This window comes from Macaca mulatta, chromosome 17 (assembly GCF_049350105.2).
Source record: "Macaca mulatta isolate MMU2019108-1 chromosome 17, T2T-MMU8v2.0, whole genome shotgun sequence".
In the NCBI taxonomy this organism is placed as follows: Eukaryota; Metazoa; Chordata; class Mammalia; order Primates; family Cercopithecidae; genus Macaca; species Macaca mulatta.
The window spans coordinates 10,664,259-10,682,564 of NC_133422.1; the positions used below are offsets into that span (position 1 = coordinate 10,664,259).

At 48.2% G+C, this 18,306-nt stretch overlaps 1 long non-coding RNA gene across 1 annotated transcript in view; it reads left to right on the top strand.

Moving 5' to 3' along the window:
• LOC144336237 (uncharacterized) overlaps nucleotides 1-18,227 on the top strand; it is a 69,101-nt gene extending 50,874 nt beyond the window's left edge. Inside the window, exons 4-9 of the long non-coding RNA XR_013407855.1 lie at nucleotides 6,960-7,191; nucleotides 8,024-8,200; nucleotides 10,184-10,303; nucleotides 10,652-10,769; nucleotides 11,997-12,206; nucleotides 16,598-18,227. This is a non-coding gene — a long non-coding RNA (uncharacterized LOC144336237). The remainder of the gene's footprint in view (nucleotides 1-6,959; nucleotides 7,192-8,023; nucleotides 8,201-10,183; nucleotides 10,304-10,651; nucleotides 10,770-11,996; nucleotides 12,207-16,597) is intronic.
• Nucleotides 18,228-18,306: the final 79 nt, after the last annotated feature.

Consider the following 18,306-nt stretch of genomic DNA (forward strand, 5'->3'; position numbering starts at 1 on the left):
CTGGTTTTGCCACTGTTGTACTCCCAGTCACATCCATGGTGCCTGGCATGACATGCTTGCATAATACGTTCTCAGTAAGTGAATGAACCAATGGACTCACCTACAGAAAGGACCTTTGATGTCTCTCCCAATTCATCAGAGTAATCTAAAATAGTCAGCTTTGAAGGAAAAAGGAGTATTTATTTGATGCCACAAAGAATTCTAACAGAAAAGAATGCTCCGAATCTTCTAAGGCACATGTAATAGGAAGGCAGGTCTGGAGTGAAAAGCTTGTCAAGTTAATGATTAGTTTGGTGTTTCTTTTCCTGTAGGATTATGACAAATGTAACAAGACTGTAGATGTAATTAGCCCTGGTGCTTTGGCCTTACATTTTACACTTATCAGTTTTCATGGAAGTAAATCTTGACTCCTACAGCTCTCATCAAAGTGGATGCTGCAAGTGCAGTGATATCATAGCAATAATGATGTGGAGTATTTATGACCAAGCTTTTATGTTGAAGGTACTTGTAATACATCTTCTGTTTAGTGTTACTAGAACACCACGATAATTATTGGGCTGGTTATTTGTTAAAATGATTTAGACAAAAATTTTAGGAGAAAATTAGGTGCCATCGAATGATAATCTGCCCTTAGCAGAGGATGATGAATAAATACGTGAAGATTTGCTCCCAGCGATTCAGAACTAATACTGAACAGCTAATAAACGAGGTTTTCAGTTATGCCTACAGAGAATAAGTGCGTTCTCTGAGCCATTCAGACCTCTGAAACCAGTACTACTTCAGAATAGGAGAAACTAGTTAATTTCCACATACTGAGATCACCTCAGGGGAAGCTCAGTTGGATTTTAGAACTATCACAAAGACATTGAACCCTGGTGTCCTAGATTAAACAAGAGTCAAGATCACAGTGAGAAGAGAAGAAACCTGTGCGTGTGTGTGTGTTGATCAAGGAAGAATTTGCAGGTAGATTTTAAGCCTTCAGTTTGAGCACATAACTTCCATTGACAGTAATAGGAATTGAATACGTAGCCAAAGAGAGAAAATTCAAACCAGTCCCCAGCACGGAGTATAAATTAGATATGTAAAAGAAAAATGGAACTAGGGATTTGTGAGGTGAGTCTAAGAGGAGGAAGATATCTTAAAACATTAAGAAGCACTGCCTATTAAAGTCTGGAGGGGACTGAGAGAGAGAACATGGCACACACGGATCCATAATCATCCTCTCAACCCTCTTAATGCTGACGGATGGAGCATTATTCTGTAAGCAGTTCATGTGACCAAAGAAATAAATATGCTGTTCTTGATTGGTTTTGTTTGTTTATTTATTTTTGTTTTTGAGGTGGAGTCTTGCTCTGTCCACCAGGCTGGAGTGCAGTGGTGAGATCATGGCTCACTACAGCCTTGTTCCTGGGCTGAAGTAGTCCTGCTTCAGCCTCCAGAGTAGTTGGGTCCACCCACCACCACACCTGGCTAATTTTTAAAATATTTTTGTAGAGATGGGGTCTCACTATGTTGCCTAGGCTGACCTTGAACTCCCGACGTCAGGCAATCCTCTTGCCTTGGCCTCCCAAAGTGCTGGAATTCTAGGTGTGAGACATCAGACCCAGCCTGTTCCTGGTTTTTATGCTTGGAACATCTTATATACAAATGGACTTTTTTTTTTTTTTTTTTTTTTTTTTTGCCTTGAATCAGAGACAAAAATTTAGCTAAATAAGGAAAGGGAGTACATTTGTTAACTCCAACTCACTAACAGCTTCAGCTTTTTAATATTTTAAATAAGAGCAAATCTCTCCCTTCATTTTCATTCATCTGGCTGTGCCCATTCCACAATAGTAAATTTTAATTCATTTTGGCCAAACTCTGATCATTTTGACTCATTTAGAAGGTCAAGGAAGTAGAGTGTGTCAGGTTGATTTATTTCCCCTATAAATTCTCCAGGTTGTCTGTTAAAGGGATTTATGGACATAAGTCATATCTACCTTTTTAGTTATTATAAGCCTATAACTTTTATTCTGATTTCAGAGAGGGAATGTCTTTGAAATAAATCTAAGATTGTAGCTCCCCAACCAAGATGATTAATAAAATCACTTGGGGAACTTAAAAAATATACAGATTCCTGGATGTCATCTCCTATCTACTGAATCAGAGACTCTGGTGGTGGGGCCAAGGAGAAAAGGTCCTCAGGAGATTCTGATGCCGTTCCTCTGGGCCAACAATTAGAACTAGACTCCAACTTCTCTCCCAAGATAGTGGCCAGAAGGAAATCATTGCAAGTTCATGTTCTAGCATGTTAGAGGAAGGAAAGTTAGACTTGTGAAGAAACTAAATATCTCCAAGTCTAATTCAAACTCTTTTAAGTCACCAGAGGATTTCAAGTTCTTTCTTTGGGAGCAATTCAGGTCGAGGGTGTAACTGGGCCTTTAAGGCTTCAGTTTTCCTTGAGTGGTTCCAGGTGACTGCTTCCCTGTAGGAACATTCTACTCTACCCACTCTGCTCCGCATCCCAAATCTAGGGAATCCTTCAAGGCTCAGCCAGAGATCACCTCTTCCATGAAAACAGCGATGACTACAGGAGCTTTTTCTCCCTCTGAGAATCCCCTGGGCTAGTCAGAGGCGTATAATTTAACACTTAATTGTTTTCTAATTGCTTCCGATCTGTTCTGTTCCCTCACCCTATTATAAGCAGCTCAAGGGTGGAGACCATGGTTCTCCCTCGGTGTCTTTAACAAGGCTGGTTGCCTGCCTGGCTCACCGCTGTGGCCCCAGAGGCCCAGGCTGGCATGAAATTGGCTCTCCATGAATATTTGTTGAATTAATGAATTTGTTGATGGCATGAGTGTTGGAACATTTAGTCAGAAAATCATGGCCTGAAGACAAATCACCTCGTAACGTGCTCCATTCTATTCCATTCGACCAACATTGAATCCATAGGTATGGGGGGCCTCCTCTGGGCCGGGCACTGTCTGTCCTAGGTGCTGGGGACAGAGCAAAAATGTCCTCGATTGATGCACTAAGTATGAACCTATAAGGGAGGGTAAATTAAAAGCTTTTGAAAATGGAATTGCTTCGCTGGGCGTAGTGGCTTACGCCTGTAATCCCAGCACTTTGGGAGGCCGAGGTGGGTGGATCACTTGAGGTCAGGAGTTCGAGACCAGCCTGACCAACATGGAGAAACCCCGTCTCTACTAAAAAATACAAAATCAGCCGGGCGTGGTGGCACATGCCTGTAATCCCAGCTACTCAGGAGGCTGAGGCAGGAGAATCGTTTGAACCTGGGAAGTGGAGGTTACGGTGAGCTGAGATCACGCCATTGCACTCCAGCCTGGGCAACAAGAGCGAAACTCCATCTCAAAAAAAAAAAAAAAAAAGAGAGAGAGAAAATGAAATTGCTCTTCCAAGTCCTGGAAACCATGAAAAACAGTTCAGAGATCATTTCAATAACAACCATAGCTCAGAAAACATAGGACGATAGTCCAGTACCAGTAATTGGGTGTTGCAAGATTGCAGTTCAAAGTAGCCCAATGTACAAGACAGAACCACAGTGAGAACTATTTTTCTTCCCTCCCAGAGCCTTCCTCACCACATATTCAGACTGACAGAGGCCTCTACAAACTGGGCATTGTGGCTTGTTTTAATTTTGAATGTATTTTATGTTGAAAGTTTAGCTCTTTGGCAGCATGAACCGGACAGGCAAGCCTTGCCCATTGGCCCTTGGTGTCCTTTGATGTTTTCCCATTTCATGACAGAATTCTAGCGTCAAGATGTGAAGACCTCACACTAAGCCAGCTGATTTGAAACCACCCAAGACTTGGCGATTTGGTCTAAAGAAATAATAGTATTAGCTTTGCAGAAAAGACTTCTTTTCTATTCACAGTGATTTTGGTTTTTAATAATGTGATGGATCCGTCTGTCCTTCCTGCTCCCTATTTTACCTGCCAGCATTGTCTTTCTGTGCACATGCTAAAGTCAAGAGTAGGCATTTCAGCCTAACCCAACGCTGCCCTTTCCTCAGCACATGGCTTCGGCTCTGGCTCGTGGTAATTACCTAAGGAATTGATTGCAGGGAGAAGTGGCCCACTGAGATTTCTACTGCCAAGTAATTAGGGCCGGAGAAGTTCCACAGACCATTAGTGTCACTTTGGGGAACAGGATTTTACAAACATTGTGGTAGGCACCTGAGCTGAAGTCCTGTGTCTTTTTAAGGAGGAACAAACCTCAGTAAAAGAAAGAAAAGAGGTGAAACGCAAATGAGAAACAGATGGAGAGAAATTAACCCAAAAAGGAATATGAGGGAAAGGTAGAAAGAAACACAGAGAGCCTTAGGTTTAGGTAGTTTTCTGTTTATCCGAGGAGATGGCCAGTGTATTCATTTAGAGGATTAGTTAGTTTTTTGTCCCTGTGTCTGTCCCTGAGTCAAGGGGTGCCTGTCACACAGGAAGGGAAGTTTTGCTAGGCAAACTGCTAACCAAATGACACCCCCAATTTGTTTCACACTGGCTTTCCTGGATTGGGAGCCCTTTACTGTAATGTGGTCCCCAGAGTCCCTGGCATGCAACACCATATAATGGAGCCCTCTGGTGCTTCATCTAAGTCATCTTCTATGGGGGTCCAAGTCATTCTTCCTAGAAAAGGCGTCTTGTTGAAGTTGTGGTAATTATTTTGAAGCATTGTTAAAATGCATTTGGTGTCAACAAATGGTCCTTTGATGTAGGGGTGAGATGGGACTACGAGATGCAGGAAAATGATTTGTTTCCTGTTATCGTGCTCAAGATATATTTGCATAGATTGCTTTTCTGGTTACTTTGAATAGAGGCACCACTGCAATGCACCAAGGCAAAGGTCAGAAGTGTCTCTGTAAAGTTCAGCATGGATTTCTGACCACCTGTACCCCTGAGATTTTCTCATTTGATGTCATTAATATTTCCATTAAGAACAATTATTATATGACAAAACACACAAGATTTCATTATTATACTTTTTTTTTTTTTTTTTTTTTTTTTGATGTGGGAGTCTTGCTCTGTCGCCCAGGCTGGAGTGCAGTGGCGTGATCTCAGCTCACTGCAACCTCCACCTCCTGGGTTCACACCATTCTCCCGTCTCAGCCTCCCAAGTAGCTGGGACCACAGGCGCCCGCCACCACGCCCAGCTAATTTTTTGTCTTTTTAGTAGAGACGGGGTTTCACCATGTCAGCCAGGATGCTCTCAATCTCCTGACCTCGTGATCTGCCTGCCTTGGCCTCCAAAATGCTGGGATTACAGGTGTGAGTCACCACGCCCAGCCCATTATTATACCTTTTTAAGACCTGAAGATGAAACAAATCAGAAAAATAAAATGATGATAGTCTGAGATTTTTGTCTTAGAAACTGGGTCATTCTCAGAGACCTCAGAAATCTTAGACTAGGTACCCCCAAATTGACTCTCTCTTTCTTTTTCTCTTTCTTTTGTCGATCTATCATCATCTAGCATCATCATCATCATCTATCATCTATCTATATCTAATCTGTCTATCGTCAACTATTTATTTGCCTGTTTCCGTAGCATTTGATTCCTCACAGCAAGCTGTCTTCCCGGGTTCTGGGGAATTCTGCTTAACGTCCTCACATCTCGTGGCAGAGTCCGGCCATGGTTTGTAATCCCTGACATTGTTCCTTGGGGCAGCGGCCATGCTCCTTGGTGTTTTAGACCTTCCGAAAACTCTGAAAGCCGAGGCCCAGCCAATCAACACCTCAGTGGGGGTTGTGCTAGAATTGCCTCTGTTTGATCTGGTCAATATAACTTGTCTTGGGAACAACCTGTTAGTTCCCCAGCTTGAAAACAATTCTACTTGCCAAGTTCCTGCTGACGGGCTGTGCTCCCTCGCAGTGCCAGTGGCAGCCAGCAATTCTCCTCCAGGGGCCAGGGGGTGGCTCCGTATGAGATGAGACCCTGGGATCACAAGAAGTCAGAGGTGGGGCTGGGCACTGCATGTGCCAACAGATTTATATTCTGGCTTCACCCTGGCGCTGCCTACTGGTCTCCCAAGCCCAGATGCCCCCTCACCTTTCCTGAAGAAGGGCCCTGTGGGCACTTTGTACTTGTTTCCCCAATTGAACAACTGAACCAACCTTGAAACCATTTGTGGACATGACTGTCACCCACTAGACCATGGGCTCCCCAGGATGGAGGCCGTGTCTGATTCATCCTTGTTTTTAACAATGAATACAACACTCGGGTGTAGGGTGTGTAGCATTTATTTAGTGTTTATTATGTGAAAAAAATGAAGATACAAATGGAACGAAAGGGGCAGGGGTGAGGGCATGGGACTTCACTCTGACAGTCATCACGTCTGGTTCTAAGATCTCCTCTTTCTTCACCCATCTCTGAGCAGTCCCTACGGGGTACATATGAATTTTTATGTCTCTTTCCTAATCCTTCTTAGTCCCAGAGAAAAAGTGACAGGGGCCAGGCAAGACAACAAATGATCCACTCCCGTATTTGTTAGGATGGGCTAGGTTATGCTGTGGTTAACAAATAGCTACCTGAATCCTAGCAGCTAAACGAAAAAAACTGCTGGGCACGGTGGCTCATGCCTGTAATCCCAACACTTCAGGAGGCCAAGGCTGGTGGATCACCTGAGGTTAGGAGTTTGAGACCAGCCTGGCCATCATGGCAAAACCCTGTCTCTATTAAAAATACAAAAAATTAGCCAGGCGTGGAGGCAGGTACCTATGATCCCAGCTACTCAGGAGGCTGAGGCAGGAGAATCACTTGAACCCGGGAGGCGGAGGTTGCAGTGAGCCGAGATCACGCCTCTGCACTCCAGCGTGGGCGACAAGGGTGAAACTCTGTCTCAATAAAAAAAAAAAAAAAAAAAAAAAAAAAGGAAAAAAGCACTTAAAAACGTTGTTTATTAGATCGCTTACTGTAAACGTTTATCACAGACTGGCTGATTCTCTGCTCCGTGTCGTTTTCCTTTTAGGACCCCAGCGTTGGGGAAACTTCCATCTGAGATGTTATTGATTGACAGCACAGAGGTCAAAATACTACAGCGAATCCCTCTCGCTCCTGATATTCTCTCACAGAAGTGACACCATCTCTGTTCACATTCCCACTGTCAAGACCGAGCCACACAGTCACACCTAATCTCAGGCAGCTAAGAAATGCAATTCTGCCATGTGCCTAGGAGGAGAAATGAAAATATTTGGTGCAAGGTGCCAACAAGTACCACAGCTCAAAAAATGAGATCTATCTGTCTATATCTAGGGCTACCTCTCTCTCTGTCTATCGAATGAGACTTTCTGCCACACTTTCCATTTTTGCCGAATCCCATCTCACTTATCATCTATCCATAGCTAATCTGTCATCCGTCTATTTATTTGCCTATTTCCGTAGCATTTGATTCCTCACAGCAAGCTGTCTCCCCAGGTTCTGGGGAATTATGCTAATATCCCCACCTCCCATGGCAGGGTCCAGCAGGAGCCTGTGATCCTTAACACACCAATTAATTGTTAGGTGGGAGCTCCTTTTCTCCAGATTTACTATCCCCCTTTAATACCTCTTTCTACAAAAAGACCCCCCAAATTAAGGCACCTGGTCGGGCGCAGTAGCTCATGTCTATAATCCCAGCACTTTGGGAGGCCGAGGTGGGTGGATCACCTGAGGTCAGGAGTTTGAGGCCAGCCTGGCCAACCTGGTGAAACTTCGTCTCTAATGAAAACACAAAAATCAGCCAGGCATGGTGGCATGTGCCTGTAATCCCAGCTATTCAGGAGGCTGAGGCAGGAGAATCGCTTGAACTGGGGAGGCAGAGGTTGCAGTGAGCCGAGATCGTGCCACTGCACTCCAGCCTGGGAGACAGAGTGAGACTCTATCTCAAAAAAAAAAAAAAAAAAAAGAAAGAAAGAAAAGAAAAGTAGGGGCAACACCTGGGATTCTCCATACACTCTGACCGAATCCTCAGACAGATCATGAGAACCATCTTCTGCGAGGGGGACTGTCCCTGGCCTCACTTGATCAATTGTATTTCTCAACTCCTCATGCCAGGTTTTGGGCTTCCCGCACCCCCAGGTGTAGTGTTGTGGAGACTGAGAACAGGCACAGAAAGTGCTAACGGCCTCCTGGGCACACTAGCGGCTAGGCTGGGTCTCGGTCAGTGCTGGAGCCAGGCCGCTCTAAGATTCCGGCCCAGTCCACGAAAGGCCTGCTTCTCTGGCCTGAATGGTGAGTGAAGCCTCAGCCCTCCCTGCCTCCCCCGTGTGCCTCTGTCTCCCAGGGTCTCCCGGATTTGGAATCTTACCACTTGTTCTCTTTAGACTTACCTCTTAGTTTTTGGCCCTGGCTGGATACCCCTGCCCCATTCCAAGGACAGCTCCCAGGGAGTAGCTTGGGGGACTTTAATCCTCTCCCTGATAATCTCCATCTACTTTATTCCCCCACCCCCGCCATACCTCTCTAAAGAAAATACCATCTAAATAACAATAGTGCACCTGCTGAGAAGTCAACACTTCAGGACAGGCCTTCAAGACCTTCATTCCAACCAGGGTTTCACTTTTAAGTCCCCTCCTATAAGTAAATTGTGGGTCACACATGCTGGGACTCAGTTACTTGACACTTTGGCTTGAAGGTTCTGACAAAAAGCTGTGACGTGATCCCAGTCCACCCAGCAAGGATAGGTCTGCAAAGGTCCAGGTCCCTGACAGCTGTGAAGGGTCTGTGGGAGCCTCTTGTCTCATTGGAGAGGTCTAGAGAAGCAGACATGATGATACCACTCTTTCCTGGTAGGTGATGAATTGAAGGGGGAGGAGAGCAAAGATTCTCAAAGTGAGGTCTCTGAACCAGCAGCATGGTCGCCACCTGAGAACTTGTTGGAAATGCAGATTCTTGGGCCCATCTAGAGGACCTGAAAAAACACTGGGGACAGGGGGCAACCCTCTGTGCTTCAGGCGACTCTGATGCTGCTGGCATCTGAGAACCACTGGCTTTGGCTTTGGCCGGTCTTTGGGTCTCCTGCAAACACATGGGGCATCTGTTACAACTCACACTCTTAGGCCAACCTCAGACCTACTAGGTCGGAATGGCTGAGATTCCCCCAGGAGTTCCACTTGAATATATGCCCCTGGGGACGTTACTGTCTATCAAAGGTTGAGAAGACACTGGCAAAAAAAGGCCAAGGGGTCCAGGGTCTGGAAGGGTGGGAGTTCTGGGCTTGGAAGGCTTAGGAAAGTCAGGGAGTTGCTCTAACTACAGAAGACCAAGAAAGAGAAAAATCTGGGAAGTGTTAGCTGGCTAAATTAATGTAGTCAGCTTGTGATTATCCAGCTGGAGGACATATAGGCCCTTTGACCAGCTGTTCCCATTTAACCCAGTTAGGATACTGATGCTCCTTCAGCTCTCCGGCTGCACACTAGCACCTCTGACTTTCCCTCCACTCTTCCTGAGAGCTTCCTAGTGCTTCCTCCATGTGCTGGGGAGATGCCCCAAGGCTGCTGAATCATCTTCTCATCCTGACCCTAGCTCCATCCCAGCGGAGGTCCCCGTGGGACCCCTGTTGCATGGCAGCTGTCCTCTTGGGCCACAGAGTTGGGAGGCCACTGCTCTCCTCAGGTGCAGAACAGGGCCTCACCACCCTTCAACAGAGCAGGGACCAGGCTGAGATTTCAAACAAGGCTCTAGGGAAGGTACAGGGAACAGTGAAAGGAAGTGTGACTCCAAAATGCGATCCTTGCTTTTCGGCTCTAGACCCACCTGGCATCTGGTACTGGGCAGGCTTCCCCCTTCCCCTTCCCCTTCCCCTTCCCCTTCCCCTTCCCCTTTCCCTTGCCCTTCCCCTTCTCCTTCTCCTTTTTTGATGGAGTTTTTGCCCTCATTGCCCAGGCTGGAGTGCAATGGTGCAATCTCAGCTCACTGCAACCTCTGCCTCCTGGGTTCAAGTGATTCTCTTGCCTCAGCTTGCCGAGTAGCTGGGATTACAGGTGCCTGCCACCACGCGACCAGCTAATTTTTGTATTTTTAGTAGAGATGGGGTTTCACCATGTTGGCCAGGCTGGTCTCAAACTCCTGACCTCATGATCCACCCACCTCGGCTTCCTAAAGTCCTGGGATTCCAGCGTGAACCACCGCACCCGGCCGTCTCCTGCTTTCTTCTAAACCTGCCTCCACATGGCCATTGTAAATGCTCCCCAAATTTCTGTGTCTTGGAATCAGGGTCACAGTGGACTTCTGGCTTCTAGGAGGGTGCTCCCTTCACCACGGGACCCCTTCCCTGTCCCAGGGCTGGCTGCTTCCTGGCATGACTCGCTGTGGGTAAGACGGTTCCTTTTAAAGGTAGGTCTGCTTTCACCCCAGTCAGTTCAGGTCTCCTGGGAGGCAGATACCAGGGCAGGATGAGGCACACAGGAGAAATGTGTGTGGAGCATGAAAGGGGCTTAGCCTTAGTCATTGGCTGTCTTCTGTGTCTCATCACCTGTCTGTAGGGTGTCAGAACAAATTAGTAACCAGCAGCCAACTCTCCTGTCCTTGCAGGCATTATCCCCTTGTACACGCCAATGTCCAGTACTGGCAGGGGTGTCCCCCTTGGCCCAGACATTTTCACAGGTTGCAGCCTATGAAATCTTCAGCACTTGGGCTGTCACTCTGAGTCTGGGACTATCCAATCCCCACTTTCCATTCCAGAAGAAGTCTGACTTGCCAGCTGGGCAGCAAGTGAGCCAGTCTCCAATATCATCTTATCGTCACTTTCCTCACACCACTCCTGGTACCCACTATAAGTTCTCTGAGAAGTCAATGCCAGGTGACATGAGGGAAGCAGGAGATTTACTGGGACAAATACCTGTGAACGATAACAAGGGAGAGCAGGATCAGGTTGGGAGAGACTTCAGACTGAGAGGCAGCTCTGGCACCTGAGAAGGGAGAGCGGGAAGGAAAGATTAGACCGGAGGAGCCTCAGGCTGCAACATGTTCTGAGAAAGTCTTGGCCAGGCCAGTTGGGTGACCCAAGCAAAGTGCATTTATTGGAAGAGCCTCATGCTGGGCAGCAACGGCCTGGCTCTGGGACCCCGGCTGTGCTCATCTTGTGCTGGGAGCAGCCCAGGGGAAGTGTGGCTTGGCATGAAGCCCATGGGGGGTCTGAAGGTACAGCAGCTGGAGGCTGACAGTCATTCACATTCCCTGCAGCAGGCTCTCTTGAAGAGGGAGCCAAATGATGCATTTCTATGGCCGCCACATACCCAGAGAGTTTTGGTCCACAGTCCAATAGCCCAAGAAGACATTTGCACAGCCGTGTCCTTTCCCAGCCACTGTCCCAGTCCTGCCTATTGAGCCATCAGTGGTCCCCTGTGGCACAGTAGCAGCCTATCAGGCTCAGTGCCATTCCTTCTCAGCCTCTCATCTAAAGCTCAGCTATGCTTAGGATCCACTCCCATGCAGAGATGACTTGCTTCCTAATAAAGTAACTTCATGAAAAGGTACTAGGAATCTATCTGAGTTTTTTTTTTTTTTTTTTGTTTTTGTTTTTGTTTTTGTTTTTGTTTTTTGTTTTTTTTTTTTTTGAGACGGAGTCTCGCTCTGTAGCCCAGGCTGGAGTGCAGTGGCCGGATCTCAGCTCACTGCAAGCTCCGCCTCCCGGGTTCACGCCATTGTCCGGCCTCAGCCTCCCGAGTAGCTGGGACTACAGGCGCTGCCACCTCGCCCGGCTATTTTTTGTGTTTCTTAGTAGAGACGGGGTTTCACTGTGTTAGCCAGGATGGTCTCGATCTCCTGACCTCGTGATCTGCCCATCTCGGCCTCCCAAAGTGCTGGGATTACAGGCTTGAGCCACCGCGCCCGGCCTCATCTGAGTTTTTTTACAGCTGGAAGTTACATGAGAGAATTTTTAGTCCCTCCCCCAATCAAATGGCACGCTCAGATTAGGGTAATTTGGGGAGTGCTTATTTACAAAGGTGTGGGCAGGACGCAGGAAGGCCACAATGGGTAGTGCAGTGCTCTGGGTCAGTGACAGCTAAGTTCTCACCATCCCTAGGTCCTGGATGGGGCAGGAGGACAGAGTCACACAGAGGAGACCATCTTGAGAAGAACAGTGACCTCTGGATACAGGACACAGAGTCTGAAGCAGCCACTCCAGGAGTGAGCCTGAGGACGAGGAGCCTGCCCTCACCCCATTTCCTCCCCCCACTGGCCACACCCAACCACAGACCAGAGGGGAAGGGAGTCCCTGACGTGGTCCAGACAGGTGAGCTTCGCAGGGCGGACAGCAGGTGCTGAGTGGACCGGGGTGGGGGAACAAGAGCACACCCTCTAAGCATAGAAGTGAGGTGCAGTCCAAGGTCACACAAATGGTTGAATAAAGGAGACGAGCAACAATTCATCCTTCATTCATCTACTTAGCAAATATATTTTCCAGGCAGCACAGTGTTAGGTCCCAGAAATACAAAGATGAACAAGTATTAACTTTGTTCCCTGCTGGGCATCCTGAGGCCTTAAGGACACTGAGTGACATAAGGTTTGGAAGCTGTGGCAGTTCTATTTTTCTTAATGTCATGGTCTCCTATTGCTGACAGAGAATTGAGATATAAGCTACAGTTACTATTCTGAGTAAGAATCTGCCTGTATCAACGACTGAGAGAGGCTGGGAGGGGTCTACTCACCCACTGAAGCCTGAATCCCATCATTTGGGTTCAGAATTGGGACATAAAGGGTTTTTTCATTTTTGAGAGTTCTGTATGATACTGCAGCCTCCAGCTCTCACCCCAGGAGGGTTAAGTCCTTCTGTCCCCGGCTCTCAATGTTGCCTGCTCTTGGGAATCGCCAGGAGAGCCTTCAAGAATGCAGATGCAGGCTGGGCGGGGTGGCTCACACCTGTCATCCCAGCAGTTTGGGAGGCTGAGGCAAGAGGATCTCTTGAGACGAGGAGTTCAAGACAAGCCTGGGCAACATAGTAAGACTCTGTTTCTATAAAAAATAAAGAAATTAGCTGGGCGTGGTGGTGCATGCCTGTAGTCCCAGCTACTTGGGAGGCTGAGGTGGGAGGATCCCTCGAGCCCAGGAGTTCAAGGCTGCAGTAGTGAGCTATGATTGCGCCATTGCACTTCAACCTGGGTGACAGAGCAAGATCCTGTCTCTAAACAAACAAACAAAACCAAAAACAAAACACAGATATCTGGACCCACTCCCAGAAAGCCTGTTTAACTGGACAGTGGGGTCCAGCCTGCTACATGTTTAGATTCTCACCTACAGCCAGGCCTGAGCGCCAGGGAACCACTACCTGAAACCTTCACTGAGAGTCAGTTATGAGCAAAACTGGCGCCAGGGTTGGAGGCAAACATTAGCACTGAGAGGGGAAACAGGGACACCAAAGACCTTTACAGTTTTGTTCAGTGTGGGCCACGCTGGGGTGGGGGACATTCGTGAACCTGCAGCAGGGCTTGCTATAATCCAACTGGCATGGGTGGCAGGGTGAGGGGATCCCTATCTGTTGGAACGAAGATGATTTGGAGGGGGTGCATAGTGGGCACACGTGGACTGCTTAGGAGTGAGCTGCCCTTGAGCGCAGGGCCCATCTGGGGTGAGGTGAGGGAGGATTTACCCTAAGGGAGCCCAAGTACTGGGCTGGGTCCTGTCTTATTTACAATTTTGATATTTTATTCATCAGGGATATTTTGCATTAATTTTGATTTGCGTTAAAATATCATTTATGGTGATCACTGAGTTCTCTAGTGCTCCTTTCCATGTTTTTTGCCAGAGCTGGTGAGACTCAGCTCACCTGGTCCCGGCCCTACTATGGGGCAAGGGACATGGCATTTATTGCAGTGCTGTTGGCTGCAGCTTATGATGATGGCAACAGGCTTCTTTTGCAATGGGACAGACTTGGATTTGAACCTCAGCCTCAGTGGCGTGACCTTGGGCTGGTCACTCACCTCTCTGAGTCTCAGTTTCATTCACTGTTATCCTGGGGGTAACAGAAATCCCTAGGCTAGGTGGTAGGGCTGCCAGGGTGAAATTCACGCATCGGAAGTACCTGCAGTGCCGTGGCAGGATCTGCATAAAGTGGGCCACCAGAGTGGGTTTCATCAAGGCTCCTGGGTGGCGGTGCATGGCACTGAGTCTGAGTGGGGCATGCTTCTTACCCCCCCCACTCCCCACAGCCCCACCCCCACCCCCACCCTCCTGCGCTCCCACCTCCCTGGCTCAGCAGCAGATGGTTCTGCGCCTCCTCTTTTCAGGTGTGAGTGAGCCTTGGCAGCTCCAGCTTCTCCCTTTCATCCACTGGCCCCCTGCCTCCTCCTGCCCTGGCTGCCTCTTCAGGCTCCCCGACACCATTGTCCAGCCCCCGCGGTGTCCCTGTCCCCTCAGCGCACAGAGGCCCCTTTGTCTCTGGCCCACACCTGACTGCGGCTCAGCGAGGCGGTGACAGCACTGCTGGCGGGCAGCCAGGCACTTTCAGCAATAACAACATTAGTCATGCCTCTTCCAGAAAGGCCTCGTAAACCTGCAAGGGTCTGGGCGGCCCTGGGCGGTCGTGGGCGGGTGTTTTTCATTTCCTTTCCCTGTTGATTTTTAAATGCGGCTGCTTTTTGGTGCCAAATGGAGACCCTCTGGGCCAGCCTTGGGACTGCTCCCTGGTGCTCTGGCTGGAGGGGACCGTCACCACCTTGGCTCCTGCAGAGCTGAACAGGAGCCTTGTGAGTTCTGGGGTCGAGGGCTCCAGACACAAAGGCCAATCTGTGGGTTTCGCCTGGGCCGTAGGAGAAAACCCTGTGGCAGCTCCTGTTTTCCTTCCTTCCCAGAGCACCCTGTTGCCCATCACCTGGCACTGGCAACCCCCGAGGTACAGGCCACTCCCTACTAGCGGTTTTCTTTTTCCTTTTCTTTTTTTTTTTTTTTTTTGAGACAAAGTTTCGCTGTTGTTGCCCAGGCTGGAGTGCAGTGGCGCCATCTCTGCTCACTGCAACCTTTGCCTCCTGGGTTCAAGCAATTCTCCTGCCTCAGCTTCCTGAGCAGCTGGGATTACAGGCGTGTACCACCATGCCGGGCTAATTTTGTATCTTTAGTAGAGATGGAGTTTCACCATGTTGGTTGGTCTTGAACTCCTAATCTCAAGTGATCTACCCGCCTCGGCCTCCTAAAATGCTGGGATTTTGGGTTTTCTTAATCCTCTCTTGGAGACATCCAGAAGGAGGTGGGGATCATGACTGCTAAGGAGTGAAGCTACGTGCCCAGCGTGTCAGGACGAAGCAGCCCCGCACCCAGTGGCTTCCTTCTCCAGAAATGCTGGAGCACAACGTGGAGTGGGAGAGCTGGCTTTGGGGAGGCTCCGGCACTGGAGTGTCTGCCTTGCGGGGGCCTGGTGCTGAGGGGGTGTCCCTGTCAGTGGGGGCTCCTGGCATTGAGGAGCCCCAGGCACTGAGGAGCTCCTGGCACTGGGGAATCCCTGGCAGTTAGAAGCCAGGCTGTTGGTACAACTGAAACGCAGAGCTGACGGTGGTGATCTTCAGGGCTGGCTCCAAAGATCTGCGTGTTTTTCTCCCCCTAGGCGCGTGACAGGATTGCATTTTCTTGTCTTCTTGAACGCAGGCATTTTTTGGGTGGAAATGACTGTGCTGCTTTTGAGTGAGTGTTTGAAAAGCCTGTGCTTTGCTTTGCAACATTCTTTCCCTTTGCCATGGTAACTGGCAATGTCCTAGATAGTGGCCTCCCCTCGTTCCCCCCACCCTCATCAACCTGGGGCCTGGAGTGAGGACGATGAGCCGCTGACCCTGGTTGTCCCTCAGCATAACCTGGCCCATCCTGCCTGCTGCACTGACCGGCCCTCCCAGCTCGGCGCAGGCCACGGGGACAGGCAGGAAAAATACAATTTCTTGACCCCTTATAAACCTGCAGAGTCTTCTTGGTGAGCTGGGAGACTCTGCAGCAGGTCAGAGGAGCACCCTAAGAGCGTGGCACCCATGACTCTCCATCTGCTCACGCCTTGCCCGTCTTTAAAAAGGTGGATGAAATATTATTTACACCATGAAACCTTCTATAAATAGGGTGGACAGTCTTACCACATAAAAACCCAGGACACACAGCTGAATTTGAATTTCAGATAAACAATGCTACACAATGTATAATTTTTTAGTGTGAGCAATGTTTGTGACATACTTATACTAAAAATTATGCATTGTTTATCTGAAATTCAAATTCAACTGGGTGTCTTGTATTTTATCAGGAAATCCTATCTATAAACCTTTCTTTCCTCGAAACCAGTATAACATTTTTAACTCTATTTATGACTTTCTGCCCAGGATTGTAATAATAATGTTCCCATTTTATCTGTCCTGTTGGACTCTGGGCTTCTTGAGGGTACACCCATAAAACTCAGGTATCTGGCACAGCACCTAACCCAGGCCCCTCTTAGTACAGGCATTAACTCAATGAAAAAGTTGGTTCTGATGTGGCAGAAAGCTTTTAGAGGTGCTCAAAGAGAGAGAGAGAGAGAGAAAAAAAGGAAAGCACAAAGTATCAGACATTTGTATTTTTCTCCATTTTCCTGCTTCCTTCCAAATAACATCAGAGTCTAGCATTTTGTATTTTGCGATGACCATGGTCTTAGCAGTTGGAAGGAGACCCTAACTTCTTTTCTAGGTTGTTATCATCGTTTCCCAGCAGACCCTATGCTGGAAACCGAGCTAGTGCTTCCAGGGTCCCTGCACCTCTCTGAGAAGCTGCTCTGCAAACTCTTGCATCCTGGTGGGTATGGGGGCACTGGGAGGCACCATCCTGGAAAGGGAACATGCCACCGAGAGTCAAGGCACTGGGGCTTCCTGGGCTGCAGCACATAGGTGGATGAACTCCTGCGGCACCTCCACAGTATCAACTCTGCTACAGAACCCTGGAACAAAGCTGTAGGGGACCGCAATGGCCGCTCCTGTGTTGAGCGCCTTGGGTGTGGCACACGCCATGCTTTCGACCTCAGAAATCAGCGTTGGGAGCATCGAGGTTCCTGCATGTTGGACATTGGCCAGTTCCTGCTATTGAGCCCTTAGAGAAATGTCAACATCCCGAGAGCAGATGTTCCTCACTCCTCACTGCCAAGAAACTACTTAATGCTTATCTCACTTTCCCTTAGTCTGGGCTCAGAGTAAGGAAGTTTCTATTCATCCTCTAATCGCAGAAGCCAGCACTGGATTTCCCTCCCTGTGATGCGCTAGGTAGCCGTGTTCTCCCTGAGGTCCTGGATTATTGGGGAAGGCAGAAACAGCCCCAATTTTCAGAATCTTAGGAAACTTTAGACGACTACTACTGCCAGTGGTAGACAACGTGCCTCTAACTCAACTCAAACGAGGAAACTTTTACAAGCATTTATGCAGCTGGTGAACTTCTCTACATTGCAGAGTTTTCCCCCAGATTCATCCCAGTTCAGCTTCTCTTCCAGCTCCATAACCGCCTGCATCTCAGGATAAACAGAGAGAGCCATGATCACCAGAACTGGACTTAATGGGTGTGCGCTCAGTGTTTCTTTGTGGGGGTTTCTTATCTTCTAGTAGACGCTTGAGTATGAAACCTGCATTTAGTCCCCAAAATGGGTTCCAATGGATCTATCGGCTCCCAGTGTTCTCGACACTTAGGTCCACGTGAAAATGCCCTAGCAGCAACATCGATGCATCACGGACACACAAGGTACGCACAGGAACACACAGACCTGCAAAGTGAACGGAAGGCTCACCTTTCCCTGGCAGGGAACAGGAGTGATTCTGGAAGTTGAAAGTAGGATGTGAGTCCGGGAAAGGCATCAAGGACAGCCATGACCCAGTTTGGCAATCCAGATCTCACCCTGACTCCCGTTCCGTTTCTTTTGAGTTCTTATTTTCCTTTCTGCATCTGCAGATATTCCTTTATCTCTGTCCACAGTCAACCCAAGCATGGGATAGACCCCCTTGGCTTCCTGCAACACCTTCCCCGCCCACTCCCCGTTATCAGACATGTTAGGAGTGTCTACTGGAAATTGAAGCAAAAAGGCAAATTCACCACATCCGGAGCTTTCCCTGCTTCTCTGTCTTCTTTCCCAGTTTCTCCCACCCATGAACCTGTTCACCTGAAGCTGTGACCGGGACGAGCTTCTAGATCCTGGCCACGCTCTGCATCTTGACCTTGGTGATGGTTCCATGTGCATTTGCTTTACAATTATTTTTAAAACTGAACATATATGACTTACTCTTCTATATGTGCAATGTATCTTACATTTAAAAAAAGAAGGGAAGACTTTCTGTTCATTTCTCATGTGGTGTGGCTCAGCTATCTCTTGTTTATTTCCTTCTATGTCCTTGGAGGCTTATCTTCTATTTCAAAGCAGT